Consider the following 25970-nt stretch of genomic DNA (forward strand, 5'->3'; position numbering starts at 1 on the left):
AACACACACACCCCAAAACTAGTATCTCAGCAGGAACAAGGGTATTATCTTCTGGGACGTGCTGGAGAAAGTCCTGCTCAATACTATTCATGTTTCAAGTCTTTATCCCTCAATGTTAAACTATGGATTCTTATCCCAGACTGTCAGCCTGATCAGCCATCTTGGTTTTGATATCCCTGTTCAACTTGGTCTAAATCTAAATGCCATGCATTGGGCACTCAGAAAGAGTAGTGTGGCCAGATGGTTCAGGGTAGAGCTCAGAGGTAGAGTGCTTGCTTAGCATGAGTGATGGCCTGGGTTCTACGCCAGCAGCACCAGAAACGGAGAGATTGTGATTCGTCGAGTTTCTCTCTGCTATCTGTACCATCAGTGCCATCAAAGAGACACGAGTACTTTCTAGAGTGGTCCTGTTTGTTATCCAACTGCTCTCTGGGAAACACTGAGGGTTAAACAGTGAAAGTCCAATTGCTGTTGTCAAGGTTAATAACAGCATGCTTCCTTTTCTCTCCTCCAAGACAGACCACGGAAGCCCCAGTGACACTGTCATTCTGCGATGAGAGTCGCTGTGGACAAAAGCTCCATGGCTGACTGAATTCCCTGAGAAAAGTAACGGCCTGCTCCCCGCCAAGGAGTCTGGGCTAATAATGTGGACACCAGGGGAAAATGGATCCTAAATGAGAGAAGGATACTTCCCCTGCTGGCAGCCTGTCATATTTATATACAGGCCTAGTGACAGGAAGTGGGTGTGTCCTTAAGAAATGACTGAAAAGCAATGATAATAAAACCCAGACAGATAACCCATAGTGGGGGCTGGGTACCATAACTGTCCATGCTACTACCTGACTGATGATACAGGAGGAAGCCTGTAGCTAGGAATTGCCATGAGCCCATCAAATGAGAGTGAGCAGTAAGCATGGCTAAGACAAAGGGCAGGGGACTTAGAGAAGTCATCCTTAGGATGAGAAGTTCTGATTTGACAATCAGGGGAGATAGCATCCAAGAACTCTTCACAGTACCCCTACTAAGATCAATCAAGAAAAGTAGTCATGAAAGATCATGGCAAGATATTAATATACAAATAATGACAAGATGAAGGATGTTACCCTACCACCATACTGTCTTGAACATACAAAACTCCCTAAAAGTGAACAGCCACATTTTTCTGTACATTATCCAGCTGGGCAATCTCACAACCTGTAGCTGAAAAAACAGGAAACAGATTTATTTGGAAAACTCGAAGGGTGTAGGTTATTAAAGGAATCTGTCATTATATAAAATGAAAATGGGCGGCTGTATCGTACTAACAGGGCACAGGGACTACCCGCCCTGTGGAGAGCTGGTAGGGCAGAGAGGGGAGGGTTTGTTGGTGATTTTCCATTTCTGTCTTTTGTAGTGCTAATAGAAGAATAGGAAGGGAGACTTTAAGGAACAATAGGTTATGTAGAAGTTAATCACAGGGTATATTTCTGGCTCTATTCACTGCCTAGGAAACCTGAATTGTGTAAGTTTGAGTCCATCAATACAGAGTAATGAAGGAATTCAGCTCCTACATGAGAGAGAGAGAAAAAAATACTACTTGAATATGTTAACAGGATCCATGTGACCTTCACTGTAATTTCTTTCTATAAATAGGAATAAAGGCTCCTCTAGAATCAAACTAGATAGACTGTATACCCATGGTACCCACAAATTCCATCCAATTGGATCTCTCAAACAACAAGCATCTGCCTCACTTGCATCACATTAGGGGAGTGGTGGTCCTCAGAGGGCATTGCATCTAGAATCTCAGATCACATATCTTTCCTGAACTCTGACCCTGCTGTAAGTATTTGCCCATTACTCTTCCCTCCTTTTGGAGATCTAGTTGCCTTTGGTCCTTTTCCTTCTTTCATTTTCTGTCATAGAACAGGCTTCTGCATTGCCTCCAGTACCAAGGAGGCTCAGGTGAAAATCCTAGGCGTTAGCCTGTCAGCAAAAAACAATGGAATTGGAGGAGGAAGGACACAAGTGAAGTGAGAACTGCAAGAACATCCCTGAGTGATTCTAGTGGAGTCTGGAGAGGGTCATGGGAGCAAGAAGACCACTTTTAATTCATTTGAACCAATGTAGGGCAGGACTCGAACAGGGCTCAACAAAACAGCTCAACCCTAATCACCATCTCCTTCCTCTCAGAACTTTCTTCCCCAAGCCAACCAGATGCGAAATCCTTCAGGGAAAGGCAGAATTGATTTTTGTTTGTAGCCCTACTGTGTGATGGTGGTATTTGGTAGGTCATTTAGAGCACAGATGAAGACTTCTCAGCTCCTGGTACCAGCAGCTAGCTGCCTTCTTCTCATGCCCTCTCATGTCCAGGGTCAATAGTGGCCTCCCACATACTTTTGTATAGCCCACAATTATTAAATGATTGGTGAAAACTATAAGGATAATATGTCCTAAAACATTAAAAAGATGTTATCTAGGCATGGGAGGGTATGTAATCTTAGCACTTCAAAGGCTGAGGCAGCAAGACCAGGGTTTGGGGCTGGCTTGGATTCTATTGTGAGTACCAAGAACAAAACAAAACTCCAGTTTTAGTCTCTATAAATAAAATTACACATGACCAGAACCACCATCATTTATTTCCCTGTTGTCCCTAGCTTCTCTCTTTCTATAACAATGTTGAATAACTTCATAACTTCAATAGAGACCATATAGCCTACAAAGCTCAAGATATTAACCAGCTGACCCTTGGCAGAAAAAAACATGTTGATGCCTTCAACAGGCTCCTCTGCACATCTGTCTAGCTTCTGACCTTTTCAAAGGACACTCAACTTTCTCACCTGCCCAAACAGGCAAGCAATACAATAGGGGTCAGAGTCTTATTATATTGAAGCACACAGTATGAGGACTTGGGGACAGACAGAGGTCATTTTGTAACACTACTATCCCTATGAACCCAACCTGCTATGGGCCCTGCTGGTCCCTTCATGTTTGGAGGACTTGAGTCAGGTGAGTTCCACCTTTTTCAATCATGCTAACTTAAATTCATCTACCAGGTACTCTGAGAGTCAAGGCGAAAGCCCATCCTCTGTGAATAATTCCTCTAAGCTGTCAGTATGTGCTGACGGTCCACCCTGTGAGAGCCCGTACAAGACAACAGATTAACCATTAGAGTAGATATGTTGAAAATATACAGCTTCAACCTTTCCCCGGCTAGCTCAGAGCGATATACAGATGATTATTTCAACCGTCAGCTGCCGCATAGATTTAAACCCCCGCATAGTAACTCCTGGATTCGTCTGCCCCTTGTCAAACTGGCATAGCGTTAGTTGGAGGATACATGGTGTGGCAGTTTCACTGCAAATCCAGAATGATCCAGACGGCTGCTGTCTCTTTGTTAACAGGAAGCCAAACTGATGAGTTTGTAATGTGTTTCTTATCAAAGGTGGTTTCAGAGAAGAAAATGCACCCCATCAGTTTGGCAAGTATTTCATAGAGGCCAGATTATGGGCTTTAATCAGAGCACTGACGTTATTTTCTTGAAGAAAGAGACAACCCAGCATCCATCCCATTAAAATCATCTCATGCCAATGAATTATGTATTTAGGAATTTATAATTATCCTTGATTCCTTCCTGCTGCATCCTTAATAAAATCATCAGCTGGAGCCTACAGAGCGATGACGCTTAATATATGAGCACCTTCATGTATTTATTTATTTATTTATTTACTTACTTACTTACTTATTTTAAGGTTAGTGCTGATATTTTTGAGCCTTGTGTCTAAAACTATCATTGTGAATGGCAGGGTTGCAATTCTCAGCTTATACATTTAACAAAGACACAAAGAAATGGAATGTGGGCTACTCGAAAACAGACTTCCTTCTGATATGGCTTATTATTGTGTAGCCCCTATTTATATTACCATGAGGAAAATCCCTGTTAAGATGCCAGACACTGCTCTTCGCACATTGAAAGGACTCACATGGATAACAGAAGCTTCTAGCTTACTGCTGGCCATTTTCTTACTTTTCCTCCCTGTTAGATTCCATGGCTAAACACTTGCATTAAAAACCTTGTTTACTGGGTCATCCTTTTAAAAGATGAGATTTTCTTCATTATGATCATTCCTCTGTTTTTATTATTTAAAGATAATATATGATATTCTTGACTCCTGAGATTTCAGATATGCTTTTAAAACTGGCTGTACTCTCTCCCTACCCTGGCCCTGCCCATCCCTCAAGGGCATTTGAGTTGCCAGTTCCACCACCCAACAGAAGGGTCTGAGGTAAACAACCAGTGGGTTATTTCTTTGGATCACTTCACGCTGTGTGCATGAGATTGCTAAGGACAGCCCTTGCAACACGAGCTTCCTCCTGGGTTTACAAATTGTCAGATATCCAAAGGAATGGAGAAAGGATCATGCTGCCTAGGAACCTGAGTCTTGCCACCTGCCCAGGGTGAGAAACAGAAAAGCGAGATGGTGTCAGGCCTCTTGCAGACATCAGTGCAACCCCATGTCAACTGCTCCCAGTTACTGCTATGCTGGTTTACATTTTCATTTTGGGTTGCAAGTTCCTGTTAGCTCGTGTGTTTTGACTGATATCTCACCTTCTTTCTATTTTTCCCCTTCCCCTAAACAGCTTCACATTTATGACTAGCAGATGTCAATCATACTTTTATTTCCGTTTTCACTTTGCTGTTTCTGTTTTTAAAATTAGTGCTTGGTGCACTGATTCTGCCTTCTAAAGACTAGCCGTTAATTCAACTGTGTCTACATGGAGCTGTTTTCTAAACCATACATTATACAAATAAAGATCAGCAATATTACCATTATCAGCTCATCCATAAACACCGTATCTGCTATGGAGTCCATTGTGTCAAGAGCCCCTAGAATCCTAATATGTATTCCAGATGGTTAACACGATATTTCTCTGAAACTCAGATAAAAACAAAATGCATGGATTTTTTAGTGCAATCCAGGTACCCAGTGAAAAATGTCCTGACAGAGCCCTTTAGAAATATGGGGTGTTTTTAACCTTGGGAGGCAAGGAACAGTTGGGATTGTGATTTTACACTAAACACAACATTTAGTATGGTATGTTTCTTAAGGACATAGTCACCTTCTAAAGACAGTGCTGAATGATCAGATCATAATCCATCTCTGCTATAATTTATTGTCAGAACACATCCTGTGCAGCATTTTAAAAATACAAGTGTGTAGTGGGCCCCTTCCTGCTTAGGACACTGTGAAAAGAAGTTGTGGGATCTAGATCCTTTGGCTTAAAGGGTTCCAGAGGTACTCTGGTCTCATCTTCTTTGGGAACAAGACTCCACTAAAATCAAAGCCAGAAGCAGAGCCTGAGTTGGCCCACTGAATTCAGATCATTGGCCACCAGAAACCCACCTATCAAGGAGAACTAGATGATAGGGAATCTTGGAAGTACTTCTCTTGCCTAAGTGACACCCTCAGTGTGTGTGTGTAGGTCAGAGGTCAACGTTAACTGTCTTTTTCAATCTCTCTCACCTTAATCTTTGAGGTTTACTAAGCTACACTAAAAGACTAGCAGGTCCTATGGACCCTCCTGCTCCTGCTGTTGAAATGCTGCAATCACAGGTACATAGCAGCACACCCAACTTCTGAGGCAGGTGCTGGGGAGTTAACATCTGTTCTCATGCTTGCATAGCAAGAACTCTACTAACAGAGCCATCTACATTGTGCTCTGAGCCTCTGTGGGGCTCTGGTTATAGAATAGTTACTCAGCATTATAAGATCTACTGTCTTCCTTGCTAGAGATCTGAGCGATCAGATGCTCTGTATATCAGAGATCACAGAGTAATAGCATGACAAACAAATGGAGTCACTGGTATGCTCTGCCTGGCTCCATCCTTCGAATCCAGGGAATTTTGTGAAGAGACATTTTTTTTTTTTTTCAGCCAGAAATTTTCCCACAAAACCATGGATTTCTAACTACATTTAAAAATCTTGCAGGAAACCAGGTATCCATTCTGGGAAAGTCTCTGTATCATAGGACATCAGTTCTGCAACTGGACAAGTCCCCCACTGCTGTATACAGACCCCGCTACACAAGGCAGGCAGTCCTCATTGGCTTTTCCTTAAGCACAACATCCTCAAGTTAGGGCAAATTCTTAAGGCATGATCTGTTTCCAATTGTCAGGTGGCACTGTGTGGCAAGAAGGGTTGGAGCTATGAACCAGGACTATTTCCTATTTCTAAAGGGCTCTGTCAGGACCTACTGGGTCTAAACTTATGCATTTGGAGGCTTACAAAACTCCAATTGGTTTTTCTATGCATTGTGAACATTCCATGTACCTAGGTCCTAGTGATATTCTGAGAATGGATGGAAACTGGCTAATCTCCTTGTTACACTGTTGCTCTTCTCCACCACTGTTTTCTTGGCTTGAGAAATAACTTGGAAGTCTGTTAGGGGACCCTCCACATTGCATGTCTATTGTCCACCAATGGCTCAGCACTCTATTTAAATGGGCTCCTACTCTCTTTCTGCCTCCCATGGGCAACTGATCCTTTGTCCAACTGGTAGGATGAGTTGGATGTCCTGTACCTTTGCATTATTCAATAGTTGCCTTTGTAATTATGTTTGTGTGGCCCCAGCGAACTGTTCAGGCCAAGTAATTAGGTTTGCTAAGTGTCATAAAGCAAAGCAAGCCAGAAAACTTTTCAATGGGCTCAACTGGAGGAGGCTGTGACAAATGAAACTCAGATGGAAAGAAACATGAAGAAACCCCACTACTCCCTCTAAAGTGCAGGAAATTGTGCTGTCTGGGGGGGGGGGCTCTTTTTCCTGGATTTCTGGTGGGAGGCCATGGGATAATGGACATACATTGGCAGGACAGGCAAATAAATGAGATAGGGGAGGTGAAACCTCCTTCCCAATGTATTACTCTACTGAGCCTTCAAGAAACAGGCTGCTGTCTCCCTTTCCAGAAAATGTTCCTAGATAAAGTAGACTGTCTTTCTTTAAGACTTTCCTGGCTCTTCTCATATTGTTCCCTGCCATCTCCTTGTTTAGTTCCGTTATTAATTTGTTTCCTGCTCTAACATGTCCTGCTTCCTACTAGACTTTGAAGTCCCTCTAATGTCTCTGCACATACCTCACACATCGCTGAAACTCCCATAGGCTTGAGCCCCTGGTGAGGTTTATCAGTCAATCAATCCTAGTGGCTAGAGCTAGCTTGGCAGAGTAAAGGAACAGAGTCTCTCGTGGTCAGAAGCCCTGGCTTCTTGTTCCAAGGCCTACATCTCGTGTGTGGCATAGGCAAGGCACTTCCCTTCCTAGGAGATTGGAGTTCATTAAATATAAACCTTCCTAGCTCTGCTTAGTGATGATCTGAGCCTGAACACGGTCTCCCATTATGTAGGAAATATCATTGGAGCCAGTCATGGACTAAAGGCTGCATAACACCCCAGACAGTCAGTGCTACCCAGTGGGATGTTCACAGAAAGTAAAGTAAGTTTAGAGACAAGAATGGGATGGGAAGACATAACAGCCTGGGCTACTATGTGCCCAAAGGTCATGGTCCTTTGAGGATACACATGGTTCATATTAATAATGGAGAAAGGGGCAGTAATAATGGGTGTGGAGAGAAGGCAGGAGGAAGCAAGAAGTTGAGTAAAGCAAAGATGTGGAAAACACTAATGTAAGGAGTCTAAGAAAATCCTTGTGAATAGAGCAACCAAGGCACCTAAGCACATAGCTAAAGGGACATGGATAGATACATACTGTAAAACTTCACATCCCAAATGACAGAGTTTGGACAATATCTGAGCAAGTTAGATCATCTTAAACTTTATTTTCCTTTATTCTAGTGGGCAAGAAGTAAACACGTTAGAGAAAAGGATAAAAACCTGCTTAGCTCAGCCCACTTTCCTTTGGGTGGCTTCAAAGTCACCCGTGTAATCTTGTCCAAGAAGAGACATATTAAAAGTGCATGCAACATAAATGCAGGGGTCTGATTCTGCCATGAGCACTTTTTATCCCGAGGAGGGGAACTGACAGGAAGGTAAAGTTATTGAAGCACTTGAAGAAGGGTTCTGTGGGGTATAGGAAGCTGATGACTTAAAGAGTGGTCAACCTAACCTTGACTCTGAGCTCCTTATTTCTTGTCTTCAGCCTTGACTTGGTCCTGTCATCTGGGAGAGATCTAGAAGGAAGGCCAGCAGGGATCAGCTTCTACTGAAAACTAATGACAATTGTTTCCTCAAAAGTCATTGTCAACAAAACCAGTTCTTGAAAGTAGAATCCTGGACAAGGAACTGTCCTTCAGCTGTGTGGTTTGGTTGGATCAATAACACTTTGTCACGGGCCCTTTCAAAACCACACAGGCACGGCAAAGAACGTGCAGCACTGGCCAGCACCCATAATCCTGTGCCTGAAAGTTTAAAAAGCTCAAAACAGACATGTTTAGTGGACTCTCAAAGTTAATGATTTAAAATTATTCATTTACAACACAAGTAAAATATGTCTTCCAAGTTTCTAACAGGTAGAATACTAGAGAACATAGGTAAATTATTGTCTCCAGGATACATTTGACTGTTCCTTTTCTACAACCTCAATAAAAAAAAAGCCGATCTCCTCACTAGGGCAGTATTTATCACATGTTGTAGTTTTCTTTCTTTCTTTCTTTCTTTCTTTCTTTCTTTCTTTCTTTCTTTTTTTCTTTTTAAGATGAATCTGTGGTTTAAAAAAATAAATTTGAAAATAGGCTGCACATGTGGATAAAAGAAATAAACAGTTGTTGCCTATAGGTATGTTTTCCAAATTATTTATTTATTATTCATTTTGATAGTTATATTTGACTCATTGATAATACCCAGGTTGAAAAACGAACCAACTTTCCTAAAAATAACTTTACCGAAATCCAAAACAAGACATAAAAATAAGCCCTTATCCTATTTGTCAGAATTTAGTTCTGGTCCCAGAGAGAAAAGGAACACCCTCTGCGGAACATGGATTCTAAATTGGTAATTCTCTGTGAGAGAGGATCAAGTTAGAATTATTTTCAGTGGAATATTAATCCAGTCCATTTATTAACTTTATAAACACGCCTTCCATATCCTGATGTGTACTGTGGGAATTAACCTGTAGAAGTAAATAGATTAGACACATCGCCATTCCGCACAACAACAGTGGGATGGTGGAGGGGAGGCAATTGGAGGCTGAATCTGCTTTCTGGGTCTTTGTCTTTAGAAAATATAGTGAATGTTTATTTAGCTGAAACTCTCTCCAAGTGAGCATTAGACTGGGCAAACTGGATTTAAAAGAAATATTGCCAGTTGAGAGGTGTTGTCTTAGTGGAGGGATATCTCTTGCAAAATAGGGTTTTAGATATCCATCTTAGAGAAATAAAGGAGAATCAAGAGAAAGAGAAAAAAGGCAGGAAGTGAGGCAGGAGGATAGGCATTTAGAGGCCATCTGGGAGGGAGCATTTCATTTATAGGGTTGCAGCGCCACCTTCTGGTCAGCTCACATTTCAAGCCGCCTGATTTGAGGCCATCTATCTCACAATCTAAGCATAAATGTGCAGCTGGACGGCTGCATTTCTCCAGCGCGGTTGTATGTAAGAATTTTATTACCCGTCAGCTGATTTCTAACACGCTGGTTGAAGTTTAATAATCTTCTAGTACCTGAAGTATAGATTATATAAAAACCTAGCATGCTAATTGTTGACAAACCAATTCTAATACACAAAGCACTGTAACTCACCCAGTAAACACCCAAATACATCAACAGAGAGAGTTCCTTTTTGTTCTAACAGTGTGCTACTAATACAACTGATCACTTAACATGAGTCTCACAATCATGAATTTTAATATATGGAGGAATCAGGGCCAAGGCATTCCCCTTATTAACTGAGCCCCCTCCCTTATTTTCATTGAGAAAAAGGAAACATTGCCCCCCATCCCTTTTCAGAGAACAGGTGCCTCAACCACAATGCCATTTAGAAAATGTATTGCTATAGCCAAGTCTGAGTTATAAATAACTTAAAGGTATTTATATAAATACCTTACATCTATAAGATGTTACATTGTTTTACATGGCAATGAGAAAGTTGTGGAGAAGATATGTCACTGATGCTGTGGGCAGAGAAACACTACCTGTCATTTTTTCTGGGTGGGGGAGGTCACACAGATGTGATAGCAAAGGAACACGATAAAGAGAAGGAGCTGGGATGTGATAGTGTGTCTGATTATATCTGCAAAGGAAACTGTGAAATAAATTAACACCAAGTACCCATGAGATGCGAATGGTAGCTCCACGGCCAGCGGTCGCTGTGTGTCCGGGAGGCTTCTGTTCAGTAATAAGAGAACTAAAGTGCAGGCAGGCTGTGAATCTGGTGGTGATAACTAATGCCCACGCCACTTAAGACTCTGATTAGATCTCTAACAGGGGAAAAAATAAGAATAACAAAAGACTCCAAAGGACAGAAGAATGCAACGGGATTTGTACTTTCACTCAGAAAAAATAAACCCCAAATACGATCAAAGGGCCCCAGGAAATGAAAAATGACAATTCCTCTGTTGCCCCTGATCTGATCTCAAGCCAAACTATCACATGATTATGGTCTGGGGCTTTAGGGGAGGGTAAAACTGTTCTTTGGGTGCTGGAGAAGCAGAGGAACGCCATGACCCATTCAACCGAGGCAAACGTACTCTAATTTCAAAAAGTTATTGAGATTTAATCTCGAACAACTGCAAAAATAGCTCAGGCAACAACTAAAAGGGTGGTTCTAAACACACAGAAGCAATTGTATCTGTGTAAAAATATCACTTCACATCCTCCCCAAGATCTGAGTAAGGCACTTGGATGAAGAGAATCAAGTATTGGAGGACCTGGTTTGAGCACATTGTCGCTCTCATCAGCTACATAGCAATTCAGCCAGGAAGGCCATAAACATGGGCAAATGGTGGCTTTTGTCTACCATATGCCCTGGCAACACAGAATTACCAGGGAGTTCCCAGGAGAGGTGGAAGTGGTGGGTGGGTGGGGGACTCTAGAGGCATCCTGAGCTCTCAAGATTTAAGCTGTGAGTTGACTCTGCTTAGCCAGTATGTTGTGCCAGTAAGGTAGAGTCTAGGCAACTAGCTACAGACAGCAAGGCTTTCCTCAGGAGAAAAGTGGGTGAATACAAACCGATGAGGGATAATAGGTAGATAAATCAGCATGTTTGTGCTTGGAAACTGAAATCTGGATTTGAATGACCTCAGCTTGACATCATCCTGGAAGGAGTAAAATCTTGCCTTTCCAATATACTTTTCTATCCACAAAGACTCAGGCAACCCAATGACAAACACAAGGAAGGGAAGACAGTAGCATCTTCAGATCAACCACAGAGTCCAAACACCACATGACTGTCAGGGGAGAGAATCAGAGAGCCGTGTTCCTTTCACAAAAAGCAGAGATCAGTTTTTAGAATGGTTTAAGAGTTGTCCAGCAGCCTAAGGAACCAGTTATTTAGGCACAAATACGTTCTTCACAACAATATAAGAAAACACGCTCAATGAGCCATAAAAACACATTCTTGACAGTTTCCAGGTCACTTCCAAAGTTGTCTGCTGAATTCCTACTATGTTTTTGGCTACTGTGTGCTGTATGACCAGAGTTCAAGGACCATTTGTTTCTGTAAAAACTCATGAAAACTACCCTACCTTGGGTTTCTCTGGACTTTTACAGGCTTTCAGAGGAGACTCACTAATTCTGACTTGAGGTTTGGGTATAGCCAACCGAGATAACTTGCCAGAGTTGGCAGTACTTGAAACCTGAACCCTGAAAGTAGTGCCAGCAAAAGTCTCCCTGAAAGAGTAAGCATTTTGGTTTTCAGGAGCCAAATTTCCATTGGGACTACTCCATTTTGTTTCAAACCCTAAATGTAGCCAGGGACAATAGGTGAATGAATGAGTGTAGCTGCATTGAGGTGAAAGTTCACTCATGAAAGAAGGTGAAGGGCCAGATTTGGCCTCTGGGCCTCAGTTTACTGATACCTAAGTTTTAATCACCTTGAAAAGGCTACAGGAAGAATAAGTCACAGGGAAATATCACATCGATGTGTACATCAGAAGGACTGTTTTGAAAGAAACTTAGAGAAAACATATGTAAAAACTATAACTACAGAAGCCTGTGGAGACCAAACTGTGAAGGAGTCTTAATGCCACGTTGATGAAAACTAGAGATCTTCCTAATGTGACAAGTTACTGGTTGTCAGGAAAGCCATCGAAAAAACATTTTTTTTTAATAGCTGGGCCTGGTGACTCAGACCTATAATCCCAATACCCTCAAGGCCAACACAGGGGGATTGCTAAGAATACAAGGCCAATCTGAGATACATATGAGTTTTAGGACCCAAAAGAACAACCCAAAAGTTCATCTTCTTCATCTTTAAATGAGATGGCAACAACTATGAGTTTGTAGTTTAAAATAATATGATTAAGAGATGAGTATTTAGTTCAGGGATAGAGTATTTGTCCAGCATAAGTTAAGTCCTGGGATCAATTTCAAGTATGGCACACATAATAAATTAATAAATATTGTACTATACTATGCTAACCAATTCAATAGTGGTCTGGGATGGAGAAGACCATTTGGAGGGAAATAATGGTAGGTCTAGCAAGAAAGACTGAGCCTTGAAGTAGTTAGCTCTCATTGGCCCCTAACAATGGTGAGAGCATATGAAATATGGTCCAAAAGCCAAATCAGCTATTTATAGAATAGAGAACAAGACAGTGTATAGATTTACAGTTTCAAAATGTGCATGAATATCTACTCAGCTAATAGTCCTGTCTTTATGTCAGGTCTATTCAAAGGGAACAGAGTAAGGCACAGGTAAAGGTCTAGCACTACCAAGAAATTCAACATGGGGCAGAGATAGCCAGAGCTAGTGGTGGCATGAAGCCTCTATATCAACTGTTATCACAATTACACAGAGGCAAAGAAACATCATAAAAATGAACTCTCAGAATCTGGAAACAAAGATCTGTCTGACCCTGTCTGTCCACCTCTGGTTTGCTCTCTGACTTTCCATTCATATTCCAAGAATACATTGAATTCAGTGATTCTCCAGACCCACCTTAGAGGTGGAAAAGCCACCAACACAGGGCTCCTGTATGATCAGGAAGGAGGAGACATTTTTCTGAACATTCAAGTGCCTAAATATCCCCTGCTAGAATCCCAGTGTCAGGGTTAGCCAGGGCACTAATCAGACACATACCTTCCAATCTAAAAAAAGGGGGTTTGGCCTGAAGATTTGTGTCCTTGTTTTGCACCCCTCAAACTCCCACAAGTTATGTTCTTGAATGAACACTGGGAAGAAACAAAATAAGACCCAGCTAGCATGGCTGGGGAGGACCTTAGGGACACCTGGTGGCAGTCATTCGTTATGTAAAGGCTGGGCACCAGTTGTGTGGTATGACTACTGGTAACCCTCAAGTCACTGGGATTTAGAGAAGCACATGATGGAGGTGGACTTCCTCTGTCCAGTCTTCCTCAAATGAGGAAAAAAGAGGTGAGACTTTAGAATGAGCTCATTGCACAGTGCAGTCCTCTGGCCATTCTCAATCTTGGTGCCCAGCCAGAGGCCAAGGACTCACAACCCAAGAGCAATACCAAGAAGGTACAATCTTTCAGTACCCAAATAATTTCATTCTTTTCTCTTCAGAGGGATCATTAGAACATCAGTAGATAGACTTCAGCATTTTGGAAAGATTTATGCCAGCAAGAGTTGAAATTAAAAAAACAAATCAAAAAAAAATTTTGAGTTCTACTTCAATGAAAAAAATGGAGAGAACAGGAGTTTCAAGATTTCAAGGAACTTGAGAGATCACAACATTCAGTTCCTTTATTTTACACAAATATGATAAAGATTTTTAGATATTCAAGACAGAAATAAACTTCCTAGGGAGACTGTAGCTGCCTCTTACAGCTTTTGTAAGCTTACTTCTGTTGAGACTATGATTCCTTGACCTGAAAATTAAGTACATTGATTCTATTTTAATTTTATAGCCTGTCATGCTAAGCTTTTCAACTCTCAGCTCCCGTCCATGAACTGTCTCTGTTGTAATTGATTGGACCTTTCATAAGGCTAACTGGACAAGACTCCATCATGTGAAAAAGAAATGCATTAGCTATAGTCAAAGTGACTACTTATCATTATTCCCATCAATACCATGAGGGATGATGTTCTTTCGATCTAAGCATCTACTCACTCACTGTGTGATTTTGGTCAAGTTCATCTGTTCATGTGTTAATGGATGATGATAATAACAATAATATATCATAATACTCAACATGTGCAAGGCAATCATGTAACAAAGGAAGAAAGAATGTGTGTGTGTGTGTGTGTGTGTGTGTGTGTGTGTGTGTGTATGCTCTGAGCCTATATATGTTCCTGCAGCCCCTGAGATAAGTCCTATTATTAACTTCATCATACAGATGGGGAAGATAAGGAAGAAAGTCACTCTGGAAATTAGAGACCCTGGGCAGAAATAGATGATGTCTATTCTGAAGCTGCCCAGATGAAATACCAGCATCTTGAGAAGTATTATGTTTCATAGCCTCATAAAACATTGCTCTTACTGCAGCAATCAGTATCTGCTAAGTGTCTACTTGATGACCATATCAAAGCAGGACCACACTGGGACTGACTTCAACATACCCCACCCCCAAAACACTACTTCACAGATTGTACCTTTCATTTATCTTCCCTGCTCTAAGGTTTCTCCTAGAATTTCAAATTTCAGATGTCAGTGAGGTAAGTTCTCACTGAAAAGTGATGAGCCCCTGGAATTCCCACTTATATGGAAACTGGAAGATACAGAAAATGTTTGTCTATGTGATGTCAACCATATTACAATTTTTTTTGCCCTTGTGTGTATTCTAGAAACGTCATAGATGCATCTCTATCTCCTCTTTTTTTTAATGGCAGCTCACCCTACCGCCTTTTGCAGTAGTGCCTGCTCATGGTGCTGGCTTTGGAGCACTCATGCTGGAGGTATTATCTCACTTCTGAGTGTAGCATGTCCTGTGTGGAAATCTGTGCTTTTCTGCACTGTGGGAATGACCAACTTGACCTTGATCAAATACAGAGAGCATCTCAGAACCCCTAGAAGTTAAGCATAGTTGATATTAGCTAAGGGAAATTTGAGAACAAGCCAGAGAGTTCAGGGTCCCTTCCTTGTCTTGAGTAGAATGAGCCAAATAACATCTCTCACAGAAAGTAGGTATAAGCACCTGGCCTTTGAGGTTTCCAGAGAGGGAATAAAAGTATCATCTAAGTGTTCATGGTAGATTAGATCTGCCTACCTCCCCTGAAGTCATGAAGAGTCCGGAATGTTTGTTCCCTTGGCCAAATAGAGGCAGCTGTCTGAAAATAGTGTCACCTTCCCATAGTAAGACTCTGTTCACATGGTGATCCTACCTGCTTCACTTTTATCCACCCTGACTACTATGAAAAAATTCATATCCACTGAAATTAATAAAACTGAATGGAGCATCACAAGTCTCTGGTCTTCTAGAATGAATGCTGTATACCTGGTAGGATCCATACCTCTCTTGATTAAAAAAAAATAAGTAACTGGATATTTGTCTACCTGTTTTGTTGTTGTTTTGTTTTTTATTTCTGTGCATCATTTCTAGATATTCTCTCCTAGAGCTTATTCTCCACAAAGAATGCTGACTGTACACATAAGTTGATAGCTTTCAAGCTATGCCATTTGTTCCTTATTCCATTTTCCCTCTAAATTCCTTGGGCATTCAAGCTCTTATATGTACATGGACATACTCTGTGGAAAGCTGCTCAGAGAGCTTTAGCAGAACTCCATGGATCTGGGGTGAGTCTGCTTCTGCATGCCATTTATTCCTTCAGTGATGGACAATCCCTTCATTTATTTATTCTTTCACTCATAAAATTTTTACTGAACTGGAATCCTTCAGGCCATTTTCTACACAAGTGTTCCTGCCAGTAGAAGATGCCAAGTCAGCGATACCAGCATGCCACACTTCTGACCATGTAGGGAAGGAAGGCAGCCCATAGGTCCATTCTTGATCAAATAAGATCCAACAGGCTCCAGCCTAAAAAACTAATGTTAGCCAAAATAAAGAGCACTATAATGCAGGGAGTCCACACTGCTTCCAGAAGATGGCTCATCTGCGTAGGTCTGCAGATGCTCTGGTCACTGTCTACACATCTGGCTCAGCTCTGGCCTCTCTGTCATCATTCACACAGCTGGTATGGTTTTACTTCTAGAGCTGGAATTGTTTTACTTCATTTAAAAGTCATGAAAGATGATCAGTCCTGAGTTGGAGGGCCTTAAGAGTTCACTTTGAGTTTGTATAGTATCTTCACTGTAGCCTAGAGGATGATTGGTGTTCACATTCCATTTGAAGGGATAGGACAGTTTCTTCCTAGTTAACAAGGATACTGCAAGAGAATTTGCTTGTACCTTGCACTATTGTCCTTGGATGTGAGAGAAATGCACCTACCAATGATGATCAAATGAAATGGTCAAAGAGGAAGAAGGATGAGGAGAAAAATGAAGGAAGGTAGGAAGGAAGAAAGGAAGGAAGGAAAGAAGGAAGGAAGGAAGAAAGGAAAGAGGGAAGTAAGGGGTAGATGTGTGTGTATGGGGGGCAACTTTGGTTTAGCCCAACCCATCTAAGCTGATTATAAGAAACATGTTTCCTCACAATAAGACTTTGCATACACGTAGCAATCTCCCTTCAAAACAGGCACTGTTTAGGCACACAAAGAAGTCTTTTCAGTCCCCATTGTTTTGAAAATGGCTGCCTCCATTCTGACCATCTTTGCAGACTTTGTATAGAGAAGCAGAATTCTTGTAGTAAATTGAGGATCACCTGGCTTGGTGTACTGGCTAAAGGCAAAACCCTAGAGAGAGGAAGCTAGCAGATAGCTAGATGGTTGAGTGCATTCTGCTACATTCTACTTCCAGAAGTTGGCATCCTTAGCATGTTCAGCCTACCACTGTGATGAAATCCAAGGCACAAGAGCTTTTCCATGCTGTTTTAATGACTCTTTAGGGACAATGGGGCACATAAATGTCACAGTTATAGACATGGGCAATGACCACGGGGGGAGGGGGAGGTCTTATTCAGAAAGAAGTAAGATGGAAAAGAAAACTGTGCCACAATCCTTAGACATGCTAGATGATGTCCCAGGATTTTGTGTGTGTGTGTGTGTGTGTGTGTGTGTGTGTGTGTGTGTGTGTGTGTGTGGCAGTACCTCACAGGAAATGTACTTCATGTTTCCACTGGAGTAGAGTAAACAGTTGAAAACTTCAGTGGATTTCAGTGAGCAGGCTGTGAAGTATTTATTTTTCCCCCTCTGTAGATGGAAGGAGACACACTGTCTCCCCGAGACAGATGGGAGGTGAAAAGCCTCCCTACCACACTGAGATGTTCAAAAATAATTTCCATAATCTAGAATTGATGCTACCACATGCAAGGCCCTTAGGGGCTGGTCATGTCTCCCAGTTGGTGGCCCCATTTGTCCGCTGCTCTGCCTGAGCCAATACTATCACATCAGCCCTTAAGCTGACCACCTCTGTCACCTTCAACATGCTCAAGGTTTGTTCAACTGAAGAGAATGGTATGTGGAGAAAGAAATACTGGGTAAGAAACAGAAATAGATGGACCACAGCCAGGTAGGTCTGCAATCCTTGCCAACAGTAAGCAGATGCCCCTCCTCAAAAGAGAACTCCAAAAATCTCAAGTAAGAATTCCACCAGCTACTAGTCAGCCTGGGAGAATTTGGCTTAAGAAATTTCACTAAAGAATGGAATCTAACTGCTCCTGAGCCATTAATTAAGTTGTCTTTAAAAAGGCTACAACTTCTTGGACTGATATTTGGTAATGACCCATTCATCTGAGGGGACCCTGATGGCTCTCTACAAACCCTCCTTAAGAGCACCTCTACTCTCCCTCCTCCCATTATAGTTTCTCGCCTTTCCCCTCTTTTGGAGAGTGGGAGGGTTTCTCAGTTGTCTCACCATAATTCGTCTCCTTATGGAAGCCACTACAGTGTCCCTGTTGATTCGTGTCCCCAATCTGACATTTCAGTTGCTTCCTATTGCACTGTGTATTAAGAGCAGCACCCTTGGCTTGGCCTCTACTAAGGCCTATTTAATCTTCCCTTCTCTACCCACACTCTACAGAATGAATCTCAAGCCTTGCAGGTAGCCACTTGCTTTTCAAGGACATTGCCCACATCTAGCTCCATCACTGCCATGAGCATCTATTTTTCATCCCACAGAGATGACCTGGCCTATGAGCCTGATTCATTAATGCAAAGATCTAAGTACCTCAACTTACCCAGAGAAAATGGAGCCATGCCTACCCAGCTTCACTACTGCTTCCTCATCAAATGACTGAAACTACACAGATGAGGTGTACTACAGCTGCCTCAGTTTACAGCTACAGCAGCCGGCAGCAAGTACTAACTACCTGTAGCAGGGGTGAATTAAAGTCTGTCAACAGCAGTAGCACCTGCAAGGCAGGAAGCAAAGACCATAGACATTTTAAATTAAACAATACAGCCACCCATTCTTGCTGCTTTGTCAGACAGAGTACCTGAGACAGCAGTATAGTGACATCACTGTCTAGTCCGCACATAATCCAAGTAAACCAAGTAGCCATGTCCTAGTATCATATTAGCAAGCCTAACCCCCCATGCTATGTATAGAAGTAAAGACATATGGGATTGTAATTCTGTGCTAACATAAAATAAGGGTGCCACTGTCAGGAAAGCTAGTTTTCATCAAATCTCACTGTGCCTTTTCTTACCAAAGGATGTGACCTGTACTTCTGGGCTCAAGTGGAAATCACAGACAAACATGTTTTCTGTGAGTGCCACAGAAAATGTTCTAATTTGTACTGAACCAGACAATAAGTGTCTATCTCAGATGAAGGTCTAAACACTTAAATGATGGGTACCATACAAGGAAGGAAGATCTCAATGCACAATGGAGATCAGAGGTGCAACACATGAACTGTTTCCCATGTCGGTGGTGCCTAAAAGAAGGATGACTAGAAGCCTGTGCAGCAGCTCAAGGTGTTTCTTGAATTGCTTTCCACCATTGTTAGTCTGATGTTAAATTGAGACAATGCCCAATCATACCACAACAAATTAGCTGCAGACACGCCATAGCAATCAACTCAAGGAGCTCCTGAATGTAGGCTGGGGGATTCCCAGCTCCATAGCTGCATGCTCCCACAGATGTTTCTAAAAGCCTCTTCCCAGAGGCCCATTTAGAGAGAAATTAAATGCAACTTTGACTTAATTAACGTTTTAAATGATAATGAATACAATGTAGATTCATAGGAGGCATTTACATTGTGTTGTAAAATTGATAAAAATTTAATAACTCTTTGTTAATAAGTTATATCTCCCCAGACCCATAAAGCCTAAGGCATTGGAAACTCCAGACTTGGTCTAATCCATGCTCCTGGTGTAGGTAGGAGGGAGGAGATGGACTTGACATTTGCTCCAAGCCTGCTCTAATTCAAACCTCTGCTTGTTCATCAGCAATTTATTTCATCAAGTAAAGGTCAGAATTTGGGCTCAAGGCGGAGCCCTGACAAGAAGTCTTAAGTGAAGGGCAGGCTGGCTCTGGCATCTGTCGCCCATGATAGTAGAGGAGGAGGAGAAATGGTGTGCTAGCTGGCTATGTCTGTCCTCCACCACGGAGGTAAGAAGAACCCACTGCCTCGTGGTTACAGCTGTCAAGACCAGTATCCTGACAGCCAGCTACTGTCCTAAAATAAAAATGCAAACATAATTTCCATGTCACCTAGAATAAGGACCTCTGTCTGGTGTACCTAGACTAACATATTTCTTCATTTGTTGTTAAAGAGCCAGAGTCATTTATTATAGCACAGAGTTTCTAGAAAGGGAAGTGGCTAAGTGACAGGGTGCACAGAATTCTTCTTTCCTTATTCTGGCCTTTTTAGTTCCCATCTCTCGATCCCTTGTCAGAGAATGTCCTTTGAAACTCTGACTGTTCAGCCTACTGTAACATTCTCTTCCATCTGAACACAGTGCTCTGTCACAGGTTATTTGCTTTAAGTGTGTGTGCTATTCAACAACACCTTGTCTGGGGGCGAGGGGAAGGTGCAGAATCTCTTACTATATAAATCACCTACTTCCTCTGACATGGGACTTGTAAACACAAGCATCACATACTGGGTGAAAATGAGCTTTGTTTGGTATTCTTTGAAGGCAATCAATTTCAGGAGTTATTTTCCAAGGAAGTTATTCACAAAGGTTGATTTCTGCCTCAGACATTACTCACTGTAAAAGCTGACAACTGTGTGTGAGGTGACCCCCCCCTTACCTGAAGAGAAACAACTTTCCAGTCAACTCTCTACCCAATGTGCCTATTGGAAATTAAGCAAGAGGTGTTGGCTTCAGTGGCCTTGCTTGGGACAATGACTGCGTTTGAAGAGGTTCTTCTTTGGAACATTATTAATCTTGGTCACATGCAATGGGTAAAATGGGAGCCAAGTCCTAGTCATCTTCCTTATGCTGTTTTCACTTCCTACAATGCAATGCAAATGGATAAATCAGAATGTATGGCCAAGGTTGGCTAAAGAGCCAGAGAATCAAGAGGTTCTATTAGTGTTTGCTATCAATGTGTGTGACAGGGGCTTGAGGGAAGGAGAGACAGAGAGAGAGAGAGAGAGAGAGAGAGAGAGAGAGAGAGAGAGAGAGAGAGAGAGAGAGAGAGAGAGAATGAGAATGAAATGGATATGAACACATTTACATGAGTTGCATGAAAACAAATGGAGATGTTGGAGACACAGATTCATGAACATAAAGAGAATATATCTAAGGGTTTGGGGAGGAAGTGGTCATTAAGCAAAAGTTATAATGAAATAGGAAGAAGGAACTCTGGTGCCTGGTTAGATAGTAGGGTATCTCCAGGTGATGATACTTATAGTGTGTCATTCAAAACAGCTAGAGAGAAGATTATGGAGGTCTCATCAGAAGAAATGATGTTTGAGGTGACACACATGCTAATTAGGCTGATGTGATCTTGACACTATGTATTGCACACATAGAAAACTCACATTGTATCCCATGCATTTCTGTCATTATATATCTATTAAAAAATCACATGAAATGCTAAAATTAACTTGTGTGCTGAGTATCCTTTGGATTTCCTTTTCCCCATTTTTTTTACTGATGACAGGAAGAGGAGTCATTGGGTCCCAGAAGTGAAATGTGTAACATTGAAGACTTGGGAGGTGGGGATTGGGGGAGTCCCTCCAAACTGTCTATCAAGGTGATGCCATGATTACAGACTGGTGGTGTTTAAATGCAGCTTGCTAAACCTCGTGTCTCCTCCAGGGCTCTGAAGACTGTTGACGTAAGTGTGTCCTGGGAAAGACTTTAAAGCTGTTTCTAGTATCTTGCCCTAGTATCTACCTTATGTTCTTTAAAATGCCATTAGTTTGATGGAAAGATTTCAGCTCAACTGACAGTGTTAATTCCCTCCTTGCACAAACCAAAGACCACTGAGCATAAGCAGGGTTTGGTTTATTATCCGACAAGACTCAAGACTATCCTAAACTGACTTTAGTATGTCTCCTTTCTACCTAATCCTACTGGACTGCTCCTCTCAGCCTAACCATCCAAGCTAATTGTCTGTGATCTATGTGTACAAGAAGTAAAAGTCACGCACAGTTTAAAATTAGCTTCAGTAATTTTCTGAATCCTCTGTGCAATTGTTCAGGTAAACTACCGGCCGGTGAAGAAAGATGGTCTGAGGAATCACAGGTGTGCTTAAGCTAACGCCCATTGCCAGTGCAAACCCAAAGGCCTGCTTTTCTTCCCCCACTTGATTAATTTGCTTACACCAGCGTTACTGATGAACTGTCACCAGAATCATGTCAGGCAGGTCTGGGCAGGTCCAAATCAATAGGCCCTTTCATTGTCACTACATCATAATTTTAATTGTCCCTTTCTATTACACTTGCCAACCAGACACCAGGCAAGACTGGAATCAAGAAAAAAACTTACAAAGAGGGAGAATGTCCATTTCACAAAGTTATATTGGACAGAGCAGAACTGATTAAAACCTACGTCTATATTGATGTATGTGAGTTTTCGTGTTGTGAGATATGCTTCTTTATTTTTTCTGTACTAGAACAGAGACTTGTGAAGAAGTCAGATGCACAGTATCCTGGTATCTTTGAAGGGAGCTGACACAGTGCCAAGACCATCTGAAGTATAAATAAAACCTACATAATCAGAAAATGATGTTGTAATTCTAGACTGAGCACTAATTCTAGATTTTAGTGTTGAGCCCTATTCTTGAAAAATGTACACCCAGTCTAGATTAAATACTGAGTGATTCAGCTTATATATCTTCTGTGGCCACTGTCTACCCTAGTTTTATGTGGGTGTATGTGGGGGTAGGGGGATGGATGCGTGGCTAATATGTGTGTAGGGGAGTATGCATGTGTGAGATAGAGTCTCTCATTAAATCTGAAGATAATCAATTTGGCTAGGCTAAATGACAATTGGTTGAGATTCAGGAATCTACCTGTTTTCACCCTTCACCCACACAGCAAGTGCTGGTATTAGAGGTATCAACCATCATGCCTGGCTTTTTATGTGGGTTCTAGGATCCAAACTCAAGATTCCTGTGCTTGCATACCAAGTCCAACTGAGTTATCTCCCCAGGCTCATGATAATTACGAACAAAAATATTTGTACAATTAATCCTTCCTCTGAAGGTCTTTATATTAATGGCTTGGCCTCTCATCTCCATGTGAGTACAGTGTTAGACAAATGGCCTCCTAGCACTGGCCTTAACAAGGACTGTTCCTAGGTCATGGGCCACGCCTCCAAGGAGAGTTGTGGCAAACAGCACTTACAAGACAGGTCTTCAAATCCCTGTGAACACTGTTAATATATTACCACCTCTGGGAAACAGCTACTTCCCTTCCCACTTGAGAAAACATGTAATGGGGCTTTGTGTTTCAATTTAAAGTCCCTTAAAAACGGAAATCCTTTCCTTTATAAGTTAAAAAAAAAAAGTGCGGAGGGAAAGACTAGTCAAGAGGGGAACGAATTAGGCAGTCTCCAAAGCACAACTGCCTCAACTGGAAACCGGGCGACCAAAGCGAGCCCCTTAATAGTATAATGACCTTTAATGAGTGTCTTGGGAAACAATACAGCCCCAGCATAAAAGACAAAGGGCAAAACCCATCATGGTTCTGCTGACACTAATTCAAAATGATCTTCAGAACAACTAAAGAATGTAAGAGAAGAAATCTGATCTACCCATGTGACCTCACTTTGATTCCAAGGCCCTTCTCCTGCCATCTCTAATTGTCAAACCCTCTCCATTTCATGTCTGCTCATATTTAATGAAAAACCCACTCTCATCATTGCTCTCAGAGTCTATTCACTCCATCAAATGGACACCACCCAACCCACCACCTACCCGGGTGGGGTGCCCGGACATTGCCATGGCACACTGCCAGGGGGGTTCAGCAGAGACAGAAATATTTTTTTTTTAATTGTAGAATAAATTCTGACATAGTCCTACAAAGGGGTTCAACTTGGAGTGGATTTTTCTAACTTATTATTAGTGGTCAAAGGTGAGTAGTTTCACACAGGAATGAATGAAATTTGCCTTTGTGTGATGAAGTGAAGACAATGAAATAGAGAAGGCAAGCCACCACTAGAGCTGTCCATACTGCTTAAGGACTGAATCCTGTTGTCTCTCACAGTGGGGTTGGTGTTGGAGGGGCAGGAAGGATGAAAATATTGTGGACAGGATATATCTGAGAGGATGGGACATTCTTACCCTAATATTTTCTTCTCCTGGCCTCCACCAGTGTTTGGATTAAATTGCAGAGCTGAGAAATCCCTCTAATTATGGTTTTTCTTGAGTAAAATGCAAACTGCACACACTGGACACCATGAGCTTCAAATGGGGACATAGATTTTTACTGTGATTAGAGCAGAAGGCTGGTGGGCCAAGACATGACCACAGCTCATGACAGGATCCTAGCTCAGAGCCAGGCTGGCTCCTTACTTTTTCCAACAAATCCATGGCCAAGCAATTATTTGAGAAAAAGAAGTTGTGCTGTAGGCTGAAGAGGGCTGGCATTCACAGCTACTACTACCAATCAAAGAGATGTGGCCCAATGGTGCCACCATAGCTTACCCCATTGTCATCCCAACCAGCTCATCTTTGAACCTGAGGTCTTGCTGCATATCACAGACAAATTCTTTGTGTAGCTGTGACTCAGGTTACGTAGGCTATCTAGCACATGAACAAAGAAAAATTCTTGCAGGAAAAGTAATAAAGGGACATGGACTTGCCCTGAGCATCTGTAAGAACAGATTAAAACCAAACCAAAGGAAACAAAAACAAAAGTCATTTCTAAATTCTTGGGCCAAATGTGGTTGGTGCAGTCCATAAGGTTTCTCAGTACAGTTCCCATTAAGTGTTACTTTTAAGTCAGTCCAGTCCCTTAGCTTTTTTCAAGGAGCAATGCATTGTGAATCAGAAGAGATGGCTCACTGGTCTCAGATCAAGCTTCTTTAATATATAGCTTCAATATATAGTTTCAGACTATAGCTCAACACACAACTTAAAGACTTCAAACACAAACTGGAGCTTTGAACATCAGTACCTGGCATGGCTTAGCAGTCTAGCTAGTGAAGGTGCACTCTCCTGCTAGATAATGACTCATGGTCTCAAGTGTACTGTGTTGGGACTATCTTCAACACAGACATTGGTGACTCAGCTACATGCATATGTTATAAGAACAAATGCTCAGAAACTAAATGCTCCTCTTCTTCCTTGTGATGGGTGTGAACCACAACAAGGAAGAAAAAAACCCAACCACTTTTGATTATTCAGGGGAAGAGCGGATAGATGGAATGCCAACACAGTACCAAGAACTGTGTTGGGTTCTTTAAAGAAAAATGGTGGAAGCACGAAGAGAAAAATCATCATCTCCTCCTTCCTATGCTATCATTAATGGGAGCTTAAGGTCATGGTCATAGTTCAAGAGCATCCAAGTCCTTGTGCAGAATTCCAGTTCTTCTGCCAGTGGACAAGGATAGACATCTCAGCATCTCGAACCAAAGCGTTCTGCCATATCACCTACCAACCGTGCCAGCCAAACAGAAACAGAAGAGAGTGATTTCAGGACTTTGGTTCCTCAGACTCAGCAGCTGTCAAATGCACAACTATTTGGGGCTCCAGCACAGGGAAGAGCCTGGCAGTGACAAAGGCCTAAGCCATAAAGTGAAGGAAATCCTGGAGACTGAGGATTTAAATATTTTGATATTTAGGTTCATGACTGCTGCACAACACTTTGGTAAAGTGGGATGAGATTGTTGGGAAATATAAGATGTTAATGAGTGTCCTAGAAGCCTCCTTTGAACAAGCCAACTTTTTGAAAGAAAGCACTAGAAATGACCAGTCTATGGAAGTTGGCAGATATAAATAAATATTCTCTTCAAGAACTGAAGATTAACACCTGATACTAAAGAATGAGACTCTGGTAAGATATATATATATATATATATATATATATACACACATATACCTGACTGAACATCTGCATCTAGATGCTGCTGTTAGCAAGCCTTTCTTCTATTCCTTTTCATCCTTTTGCTCTATCCCGATTAACGGTCACTTCTAGATCTGAGTTTCCACATTTTCACATATCCTCTATTAAAATAATGCTAGCTATCCTGTCGCTTGGCTTTTCATCTTTACCTATTTAGGCCAAAAGAGAGGAAGGCCATCAGCAGGCTGTCACATGCCAGTCTTGTTCACTAACACAAGAAGCACAAAACAGGGCAAGAGGTAAAGCCTTCTCATCATATACACAGGAACATAGGAAACATGTCATCACATACAAGACCACATTAGGATGGCAACATGAACTCAGCAGGTCACAAGACCACAGGG

The 25970-nt window shown here is 41.8% G+C and overlaps 1 protein-coding gene across 18 annotated transcripts in view; it reads right to left on the reverse strand.

Annotated features, from left to right (window-relative positions):
* Kcnma1 (potassium calcium-activated channel subfamily M alpha 1) overlaps positions 1-25970 on the reverse strand; it is a 691955-nt gene that overhangs the window by 98494 nt on the left and 567491 nt on the right. The gene's annotated exons all lie outside the window — the stretch shown is intronic.

This window comes from Arvicanthis niloticus, chromosome 3, assembly GCF_011762505.2.
Source record: "Arvicanthis niloticus isolate mArvNil1 chromosome 3, mArvNil1.pat.X, whole genome shotgun sequence".
In the NCBI taxonomy this organism is placed as follows: Eukaryota; Metazoa; Chordata; class Mammalia; order Rodentia; family Muridae; genus Arvicanthis; species Arvicanthis niloticus.